Genomic DNA, 11,902 nt, shown 5'->3' with positions numbered 1-11,902 from the left:
GGTGAGGGAGGGAAAAGCCAGCTTTCTCTCCCTACCGCTCCTTAGGTCAGCATCTCTGGCAGTAGTTGCATTCCCAGCATAGCTCTAGCTCCCACCTGGCACAGTGTGCTATGGTTTCAGCTCCCCCCAGGTGACTCCAACTTTAGTGATACCACTTCCCCCCTCTAGTTTAGAAGTTGTAGCGGCTCCCTCGTGTTGCTGATCTCTAAGATCTCTAAGATCTGCCTTCTCAGATCCCCCATTACCTATGCACCTAATTCCCTACATTAAACTGTCCTGCAATTGATATACTTAGAATGGCTCATTTCCAGTTTGGACCCTGACTGATATGGCTCTCTCCTCTTTCTTGCTATAGCAGTGTGGAACCAGAGCCCTCCCATACCCGTCACTCTTGCCCTTTGTCACTCTTTGGTGGCAGAGTAAAGATTGTGATTTCCCCCCAGGGGCTTCTGGATGAATTATAATTTGCTGTTGCCAAAAATACTCAGTGGTATTTTTCTACACCTGTGCTCCTTTCAGTATTCTGAGTTTTACCTTTGTATCTAGGCAGATCACCAGGAAGCTGTATAGTTGCTTTAAATTACCGTAAACACCCACAAAAAGGCTTCCCCAACAGAGATCATAATACTGGTCTATCTTGAAAGCCTTTCCCAGCCTCCACATCCCCATCAACCTACGGGAATTGATTTAAAGGAGACAGGACACTGCATTTCAACCGAGTCTCCTGCTTGAAGACGACTATTCACCCCATGTGAACAATTCACACAAGGGCTGTGTGCTCTTTGGGGTTTTTTAAAATTTTTTTTTTTTTTTTTTATCAGAGCTAACATATCTTTGCAATTATCAATGGAATAAATTCAACAAACTCTCTTTTATTATACATCTAGTACATGCCAGGCACTTTACCAGGTGACCAAGACCTTAAGATAAATAAGACTCAGTCGCTGCCCTCAGGAAGCTGCCCATCCAAGTTCTTTTGGAAATTAGTATAGCAAAAAGTTTACATTTCCAAGTTTTCTTATTTTATCTGGTAGGGCAAACATGCATCCATCAAAATCCCTGTCTTACCTGTCTGCCAGGAATCTCAGAGCTAATTTTAATTCTCAGTCATAGTAACCACATTAGTCTATATAATTAGTGATTTTGCCTCTGCCTTCTTCCACATATGTTGTCTAATTCTATTTTAACGGCCTTATTTTATACATATCTTCGATGGTAGGGCCCCTCAAATACCTTGTACATGTTGACTGAGTACATATTACAAATAATACATGACCCCTCTTTGTAGGAACATCTAGTATATAGGTATATAGTAGATGCTCAATAAAGAATTGATTTATTGTCAAAATCAGATGATAATCCAGACCGTAATCTAATGCAATTGCTAATCTATTCATAACAATTGCTTGTGCCAATATCCTCAGGCCTCAGCTCTTTTGAGTTTTTCCTCATCATATTAAAAGAGAGAGAGAGGAGTGAGCTCTTGTTTCCTGGTGCCAATTAAGGCATCTTGATAGCTTCTTGAGAAGACTAATTGTCTCACTTTTTATGTCCAACATGATACTCAGCAATTGGACCCCCATCAGGCCATCCCGGTTGAGTGAGTATAATTTGAATCACCCTCATCATGCTTGGAAAAGCAGCTGCTCTCTGGCCTCTTAATATTCAATCTGGGGGAAAAAAGTTCAATCCAAAGGGTTTTATTTTTCTTACTGTAGTTTTCTGTTCCAAGACATCTGCCTCTTGGTTGATCATGTCTAAATGTTAAAATGAAGCACCTCAGAGTCCCTTGAAGAAAAGGGATGTGGTTAGCTGTGCATGCTGGGGGCTCCTATAGAATTCAGCTGTTTCAACTTGAGTCTCATTAGAATACATCCCCCTATATATATTCACTGCGCATAGAGAACCTAGAGGAGCAGCTGGAATAACCAGAACATAAGACGGGCGTGGCCAATGCCTCGCACATATGTCACCATTCCACTGTGCTGTCGCCACCATAGACACCATTTATCAACCTGTCCCTCTTTCCTACTGAGCCCTACTGGGCCTCAGAATCTTTCTCAACCCAACACCTGAGGCAGCCACTACCAGTGGATCAGATTCAGCGTATGAGAGATTCTTATGTGTTGTCCTCTCCTGCTTGTAGCTCTCAGGCTACAGTCTTAGATTGGACACCTGAATCCTGGGGCATCTGGTGGTAAACCCCAGGCCTACGGGAATTGATTTAAAGGAGACAGGACACTGCATTTCAACCAAGTCTCCTGCTTGAAGAGGACTATTCACCCCATGTGAACAGTTCACACAAGGGCTGTGTGCTCTTTGGATTTTTATTTTTTTAATTTTTTTTTTATCAGAGCTAACATTTCTTTGCAATTATTTTCTTTGTTCTCATTTTACCTTTCTTTTAGACTTCAGACTTGGCCACTTGCTGCCTGGTAATGTTGGGTGAATCTCTTTACCTCTCTAAGCTGGGGTTTCTTCATCTCTGAGAACACAGCACCTTCCATAAGCTTCTTGAGATTGAATAAACAATAAAACTTACAGTATAGGAATAAGCAGCACAAAATTTGGAACCAGAAGTATATCAAGCATATTAAGCTCTGATCTGTTGATTTCTATCTGTAACACTTTAGGTAAGTTTTTAACCCCTCAGAACCTGTTTTCTCATCAAAAAGAAAAAAGTACTGATCTCATAGGGCCATTCTAAGGATCACACTGGTGCTGCAGGTAAAGGGCTTACACATAACCGTATGAAAAGTACTCCACATGCTCTGATTGTTTTGACACCTGGCTCCTAGCAAGTATGGACCAAATCTTAGTTTCCCTTTGCTCAATTCCTTTCTGAAATAATCTCATCTCCTCTTTTACTTCCCAGAATTAAAGTGAGAGGTGAAGTTTTGTTGATCTGAGTAGAAGTGACAACCTTCTGTCAGAGGAGGGAGGGCCACCCAGGAGGCTGCCGATGTCCTGCCCTCGAAGGATTCAGATATGGACTCTGCCACTCAGTCACCCCACCTGCCTGTACCCCCGCCCACACTCTGGCCAGTGGCAGGCCTCTTTGGCTAGGGAATGCTCCTTCCCAGGTCTCCAGGAAACAATGTATTCAGCTTCGTAATTACATGTTTCTCCCCAATCACGTAGCATTCTACACCACAACACCGCACTGCCGGAAAAAACCCCAAATGCTAATTAGTCCTCAAATTATCATTGATTTGATTTGATGTTGAATAAGCTTTGCCATTTATATTTAGGCAAGAACTTTAGATTCAAGATGCTTTCTCTCAGATCAGGGTTTTAAATAACTCCGTGGGGCCTGTCTTGCTTGTTTGGTGTGTTTATGTCAAGAAATCAGTCTGGCTGTTCTCCCTGGCTGCAGATGAATGCCAGGTTGATTGAGCGCAGGGGTGGAATTATCCTCTCGGCCAGTGCTCTACACCTGAAGCTCCCGGGAGCCCCTGAAGGCAAAAATCCCCATCTTGCGTGAGGACAGATGGGAGGAGGAGAAAGATGCAAGGAGCAAAGAGGCTGTTGAATAGTAAATGCCTGAAATGAAGAAAAGGTGTTTCTGGTTCCCATTAGATGGGGCTTCTTAGCAGCTGCAGGAAGCCTGGCTCTTTCATAGGCACCATCTCCTTTAATTCTGACAACAATCCGACGACACGGGCATTTTCACTTGTGGAGAATGAGGCTTAGGAACATGAGGTGACCTCACTCATCACAGAGCCAGTGAGTAGGAGAAGTTGATGCTTATCTCCAGGTCCTCCGGTCCAAGCCTGTGAAGGATGGGCTCATGCCCTCTCTTTGGTCACTATTTGCCTCTTGGGTCCCCATGTTCCCGCAGCCCACCTCCAAACCCCTCAGCACTTTTCCCCACTCCAGACTCTTGGTGTTCGTGTGCTTTAAAATTTTCCCTCTGTGAACCATGCTTTCAAGTGATTGTATCACCGAGAAAAAAGGGAAAGGAACAATATTGAACACCTAAGTATTCAAAGACAATCTAAGAATACAAAAATTTACCTTTACTAACTACTGTCTCTTCTTGTCATTTGGTTAAAATTATCTGTAACTTGTATGGATGACCTTTTTGAAACATGGCTTTAAAAATAAGAGCTAGGGCACAATTTCACTGTATTTATGTTATTAATCCCCAGGTCGGACTTTGTTTAATAAATCAATGTGTACTCTATTGACTTTGACTCTCCTTCCTATGCTAATAAATAGTGTTTGAGAAAAAAGGAAAGGGTGGGAGGGAGGGGAGGAGGGAGAAGAGGAAGTTCGGGCAGGCAGAGGGAAGATAAGACAGCAGTCAACATCAAAGTCCTCAGGCTGTACCATTACAGGAGAACCATCCGGCCCAGCCCACCCACGCCCCTGGTCACAATTCCCTCTCCCTCATCCACACTCTCAATGACAGGCAGTGTGGTCCAGTGGTTAAGTACATAGGCACTAAAGCCACATTCTGGAGATTTAAATCCTGACTCTACTGCTTACTAGCTGAATGAGCTTGGGCAAATTTCTTGACCTCTTGGTGCATCTTCCCCCATGTGCAAAATGGGGATGATGGCATTGACTCCTTTGTACGGTGGAGTGAAGATGAAATGAGCACTGTAATAGTAGCATGCTGTCCGCAGTTGTTAGCTGCCATAAGTTCACAGATGTGCCGCCCAGACGTCTTCAAGGAAAGACTTGCTCCCCAGCCTCCAGCTGTCAGCTCCTTCAAGATCTGCCTGCATAGAGTCACCTCACCTGATGTCACACCCTTTTTGGGGTCACCATATCCCATGATTGAGTGAGGCAGGGGTAGAAAGGCATGGCCATTTGGGTCCAGTACAGTACAGCTTAATGGGCAATACTTGCTCCTAAGCCCTGCAATTTGGACTAAGGTTAGGATAGTGATATCTTTAAGAGGGTGGGAGGAGACAGCGAGAGATGGGGGAGAGCACAGAGGTAGACGTGAGTTATCAGTAATGTTTTCAATTTTTGTTTTTGGTGGTAGATTCCTTAATTGTTTAATTAAGAAAATAAATGACGGAGTGGGTGAATGAATGAGAAATAAATATATACAAATAAGTAAAAATTTACAGCAGTAAAGAATCCCCACCAGAAAAAGAAAAAATGGGGCTAAGGTTTTGTCAAGCCTGCACTGCAATCTAACTTCTCCCTCTGACCAACCCTTCATGGTTCTTATCCTTTCCCTTCATGTGTGTGGATCCCTGATAAACATCTTGCACCCCAAAATCCATCTCGAAGGTCTGCTTCTGGAGCACCCATGCAACAACTATTACTACTGTTATTAAACCCTATCAATTTCTCTTCCTAAATAACTCTCAAATACAGCCTTGCTTCTCCAATCCTTCTACCATTTTCCTGGTTCAGGTCCTCACCCTTTCACACCCAGACCTTCAGCCTCCTCACTGACCCCATCATGTCCGATGCATCTTCTCCACCTACATCTGTGCAATGGTTCTCTACAAAGACCTGCTCGACTCTCTGCTTCTTCTCCATTGCCTGCCCTACAGGATCATGTCCTAGTCCTTAGTGGGCATCAGACACCTTTGGTTCCAGCAGCCACCCTCCCTCTGCTCCTTCCCTTCTGCCCCCAGACTGTTTAAAATTCCTTGAATTCTTCATGGACTTCCCTACTTTATGCTTGTTTTCTTGCCTTCTTCTTAGCCAGACCAATTTTTGTTTATTTTTCAAGGCCTAACTGAAATATCACTTCCTCTGAGAAGTCTCCCCAGTCCCACCAGGCAGATATATTTACTCTCTACCCATGTAAACTCTCGTCTTTGGATTTAATTAGTAGTGTTGCATGCACTTGGTTGTTAGTCTATTGTTTCTTCTGTTAGTTGGTGACCAACTTCAGGGTCTGCATTACAACTATCTATATCTATCTATCTATCTATCTATCTGTCTATCTATCTATCTATCTATCTATCTATCTATCTATCTATCTATCTATATAGTCTTTGTGTATTTTTCTTACTACAAAAGTAGAATAGGTTAAAAGTAGAAAATTCAGAAAATGCAGATAAGCAAAAGAATAAAAGTTGCCCATAAATCTCAACACCACTACTAACCACTAATTACATTTTTCTGTGTATTCTTCCAGTCTTTTTTCTGTGTGTACATATATATTTTAATGTACACGTAAAAACTGAACTATATGTACGTGCTGGTTTTTTAACCTGATTTTTAAAGTTAATATTCCAACAGATTTTATTGTTTAAATAGTCCTTTTACAGCATTATTTTTAGGGATGCTAGTTGTCCATTTTATGGATTAGCCATAATTTATTCAATCTTGCTCTTGTTTTATTCATCTTTTTATTCCAACACGTAACATAGTATCTGAAATACAATACATACTCAGTAAATGTTTACTGATTGTATCTCTTCTATGTTAAGAAAGGGAAAAAATTAAAAACCTTACTCAAAGGAAGGTACTGACGCTGACCTTATTTCTTGCCTGGTCTTTACTGTCAAATCTCCCAACACTCTTTACACTCACAGCCTGAACTTTCTCAGCTCCCTTTACTCCCTGATCCATGCTGGCTGGCTTCTGCATCCACCTTTCCTCTGTATATGATTTAGGTGACCTCCTTGTGATGAAGTTCAATATTTTTTGGTCCCCGTCTTGCCAATTCTCTCAGAAGTGTGTACGACTACTGTAGATTCTGCCTTTCTTCTCAAAACCCTCCTCTCTAAATCATCTATGACCCCACCTCCTCCTGGTTTTCCTCTTGCTTCTCTGCCAGGGCCTCCTTTCCCCTGCCCATCCCTGAAATACCTTCAGTGTCTCTTTTTTCCCAGGGCAGTTTTTAAAATGCCATTATACTCCAAAGAATAACCTGTTTGCAAAAAGCAGAAATACAATTTAAACTGTCTTTGCCTAAATAGGTGGGGAATTAATTATTCACAGGATCCAAGAAAGGGATGAATAATCAGATACAATCAGGACAGTAAGGCAGCTGGACATCAAGAACAATTGGACATGGAACTTGAAAACTACCCATAATGGCATATGCCAGTGTCTTTTCTCTGACTTTCTCAGTGTGTCAGCTTTATTTTGTCTCATTCAGGCTGTCTTCCTTCACAAGAGAGGAAGCATGGAGACCTAAACCTTCTTAGGCTCACATCACTCATTTTATTTCTACAGAGAGAGGGATTGATGCATTCTCCTAATACCAGCTCTAAAAATATAAAGCAAGATCTCATATTGGTCAGGCTGAGATCAGATGCCTACATATAAACCAGGCGGTAGTTCCTGCAGATTGCATAGTTGTAGTAGGGGAAGGGAAAGGCATAGTTCTCAGAAGAAAAAAATTAGTCTCTTCCCAGAAAAATGAGAGGGGTGCGGTTGAATAAATAAAATTATAGTTGTCCGCTAAAGCTTTGATAAAGGATGTTAGCTAAAGAGTTATACACGAAATCTGAATGAAAAGATACAAAAGAGCATGCATATGTCAGGGCATCTATAACACTGTGTGTGTGTGTATGTGTATGAGGGAGAGAGAGAGAGAGACAGAGATATTATATGTGGAGGTTATAACTTATCTGTTCATTTAAGAGTCAGTGCCTCGGTGAAACTCTGATGAGACATTTTAATTCCCTTTATTCTAATGCCCTGTTCATCAAGGCTAATTTGGCTTCCCTAGCTTCAAGAGAAAAAGATCTTTCGGACAATGTACCAAAGATCTGGGCTGCTAAAAAATGTATAGCTCCAACTGCAAACAAATATTTAACAGCTGTTTTTCACAACAATCTTTTGTGACGTTCATCTCATTTCCTTCGTGTCTAGCACAGAGTAAGATCTCAGTCTTCACAGAGTGAATGCATGAAAGAAAGCATGAGTGAAGTCCCTCTGAAGCCATTCATGCTAGTGTAAATAATAATAACGTCAATCCAAATTTGCCAGTGTGAAGCCAGACCTGAAACCATGGTGACACCTCTCTTACAAGGATATCTAAAGGGGGGCTTTTGTTATTTTTGCCTCATGGACCTCATTTTATAAAATATCTTCTTTGTCTATAATAGCTTGGGGATTATTTTTCTGAAGTATTCTCTGTTTTGCTGAAATAGGATTATATATTCCCACCTATTGGCATGTTATGTGCCTGCACAAAGAGAGGGAGGAATCTGCATCTTGGCCTCGTTGACTTTGAGCTTGGCCATGTGACATACTTTGACCAGTGGGATGTCAGGAATATGTGACACTTGCCATATCCAATCAGGAGCTTTAAATGTGCTTGCAGGGTTTGACTTGATCCCTCTCACTCCCACCTCAACCACGAAAAGAGCATTTCCCAGCTAGTGGCCACTCCTTTGGTTTAGGTTGCAGGACGAGAAGACACATGAGCTAAGTTGAACCCAGCTGATCCATAGCCTTCACGTAATGTGAACAAGAAATAAACATTTGTTGTCATGAGCCTCTGAGATATGAAGCTGTTTATTATTGCAGCAAAACCTGACTAATATACTATCTAAATAAACTCTACATATTGTCAAAACAATCATTTCCCATTTTTTATTTCATCAAGTGCCATGCATAACCACTAGCCAGCATGGGTTAGGTAGGTGAGAATTTGCTAGAGTGGAAAGCTTGTGGGCAATGAAGTCCATCAGATGGATACCTCATGTAACCCAGATTCTTCCACGCCACAAAACCCTGTTAAGTGGTAAAAATGAAGATCACATTATTGTTAGGATGAAAGGAAATGATGTATATAAGATGCTAGCACAGCATACTTTATTAGTGAATGATTGTTCAGTGAAGGAGGGAAGGAATTCATGAACCAATGAATAAATTTCATATTCCATTCATTCAGTCTCTAAATATTTACTGAACACTTATTATACGCTAGCCCTTCTTAGAATATGGTATTAAATAAAATGGGAAAAAAATATCTACCCTCATAAAGATTAAATGCTCATGGGAGAGACAGAGAACAACCAAATAAGTAAATATATCATGCAAGGTAGAATAAGTTCTATAAAGAAAAATGTCTGGGTAAAATAATATCACATTAAATCATGGGATGATCAGAAAAGCCCTCTCTGAGAAGGAACACTTGAGCAAAGATTTTACTTAAGTGAGGGTACTTACCATGCAAATACCTATAGGAAGAGCATCCCAGAGAGAGGGACTGGCAACGTCAAAGGCCCTGAGGGGAATGTACTTAAGATGCTCAAGGAAAGGCAAGGAGACTTGTGTGGCCAGAAGACAGTGAGAAAGTGGAAGAGGAGAACTAAATAGGGTGGAGTGGCCTGGAGTCAGATTCTGTGGCATCTTATACAACTTCAGACTTTCCTATGGGTGTGAAAGGCAGTGCTGAGGAGTTCTGAGCAGAGCAGCGACAGGCTTTGACTTAAATTTGAACATTTCGCTCCCTGTGAGGGTAGGCTGGAAGAAAGCAAGCAAGGTCACTGCGTTGCATGACCCCAGGGGCATCCTCACACTGAAGTCGACGTGGGTGGTGTCCCTGGAGTTGTGCTGTGCACGATGTGTGTGGTCAGAGTCATCGGCCTGGTGGCAAGGCTGGAAGAAGGGGCTTCAGTCAAGCAAGAGCAAAAGATTGCTGTTTGGGGCTAGGATGGTAGTGGAGGGGGTCAGTGAGAAGTGGTTGGATTGGGATTATATTCTGAAGGTGAAGCTGATGATATTTGTTGATAATGTTGGATATAGGCTGTGAAAGAAAGGCAAAAGTCATATATTACTCCAAATTTGGGTTAAGTAATTGGGTGAATTATGGTGCCATTTACTGAAATGTGATATACTGGGGGAAGGGCAAGTTTATGGAAGCTGGAAGGAGAATATGTCAACAGTTCTGTTTTAGCCCCATTACTTTTGGGATGCTTCACACCTAAGTGAACACGGAAAACAGGCGAATGGAGATGATTCTGAAGGTCAAGAGGAGAAAGTGGGACTGAAGAAATAAATTGGTAGTCATCAGCATATAGATGCATTTAAAGCCGTGGAACTTAGTAAAACCCCTCCCAGGGATATCAACCAAGAAGAGATCCAAGGCTTAGCCCATTTGTCTTTGTGTTTCCCATGGGGACTAGCACAGGATCAGGCATGCAGTGGGTGCTCAATAAATGATAGCTAAATTGGTTGTAAAACCTTTGGACCAGAAGACAGAATAAAATGCAGATGCAAACATCCATGACATAAAAATGACCTTGGCATTTTGCCCTCTAGGCTGTAATATGCATCTTGTTAATTGTCATTGCTGTGTTCTGGTTTACTATTTAAGGGTTATCTGAGTTCTGATCCCAAAAGAGAACTCTATGCTCAGTTGGCATTCACCTTGGGTGTCTTCTCTATCTAGATTTCTTGCTCTGAGATTGGGGTTTTTTTAAAAATTTATTTTATTTATTTATTTTTGGTTGCATTGGGTCTTCATTGCTGTGCGCGGGCTTTCTCTAGTTGAGGTGAGAGGGGGTTACTCTTCGTTGTGGTGCACAGGCTTCTCATTGCAGTGGCTTCTCTTGTGGCGGAGCATGGGCTTTATGTGCCCGGGCTTCAGTAGCTGTGGCTCACAGTCTCTAGAACGCAGGCTCAGTAGTTGTGGTGCATGGGCTTAGTTGCTCCGCAGCACGTGGGATCTTCCTGGACTAGGGATCAAACCCGTGTCCCCTGCATTGGTAGGCAGATTCTTAACCACTGCACCACCAGGGAAGTCCCAGATTTAGATTTTTTATTTGAAATAATAATTTTTATAATAATAACAGTAGCTTCTATTTATTAAGCCCTTATGACGTCTCAGGATCTTTAAAAATATCCTTGCGAGAATCCAGTGAGTGAGGTATTACCATCCCCAATTCGCAATGAGGAAACAAAATCCATACTGCTCCTAACTGGCAGAAAGGGGACTGGCACTTATTTCAATTTGGCTTCAAATTCTGGACTCTTTCCATACTTTCTAGCTGCAAGAATTTAGTCCGTTACTAAAAATGGGTTTAATTGGATAAAATATTCATTTTTTATATTTAGGATAATAATAACATCTCTCATTTGCTGAGTGCTTGCTGTGGACCAGGGAAATATGCTAAGCAATTCTGATGCATTATCTCATCTACTCCTCGTTAGGACAGTATGAGGTAGCCATGATTATAGTCACCATTTTACAGATGGGCACATTGAAACTTAGGGTTAATGACTTCTCCAAGGTCATACAACTAATTCAGTAGCAAATCCAGGATTCTAGCCCAAATTTGGCTCCAACACCTTAGCACTTATCCAATGCAATGGCTAAAACTTGCAAATTGATAATGTTCAGAACAATAAATAATAGCTAAATAAGAAAAATGTTTTGGATCGGAGGAATTGGTTAAGAGAAAAAAGCAACTTATATGGTGAATTTTTAAGACATTTTGAACCAGATAATGAAATTTATTTTATAAATATTTTTTTTTTTTTCCAAGCGGCCCAAGAGGCAATGTTAAAGTCACTCTTTAGTGTTATTTGGAAAGAATCATTGTAGCATAATACACTGGGGAAGGGCTTGCCTTCAAAAACTGACTTCAAATCTCAGCTCTAAAACTTACTGGCTCTATAACCTTGGATAAACCACTTATTTCTCTTGACTTTAGGTTCCTCATTTGTAAAATCCAAATACTGACAATTCGGGAGGGGATCAAATAATGGGATAAATAGGAAATACCTTATAAGGTACTTATAAGGAAATACAAGGAAAGTACCTTGTAAATTGTGAAGCACTATGAATATATATATATATAATTATTATTAATATATGTAAATGAACACAGAGTCTCCAGATTTAAATGGACAAAGGAGCAAATTACCCAGACAGACAATGGCTTCCTTTTATTGCAGGCACACAGTAGGTGTCCAATAAATGCTTACTTAAGTTCAATGTGTTTAGAGTTTCAGTTATGCA

This window comes from Balaenoptera borealis, assembly GCF_965194805.1.
Source record: "Balaenoptera borealis genome assembly, chromosome: 1".
Lineage (NCBI taxonomy): Eukaryota > Metazoa > Chordata > Mammalia > Artiodactyla > Balaenopteridae > Balaenoptera > Balaenoptera borealis.
This window is presented reverse-complemented; position numbering follows the sequence as displayed.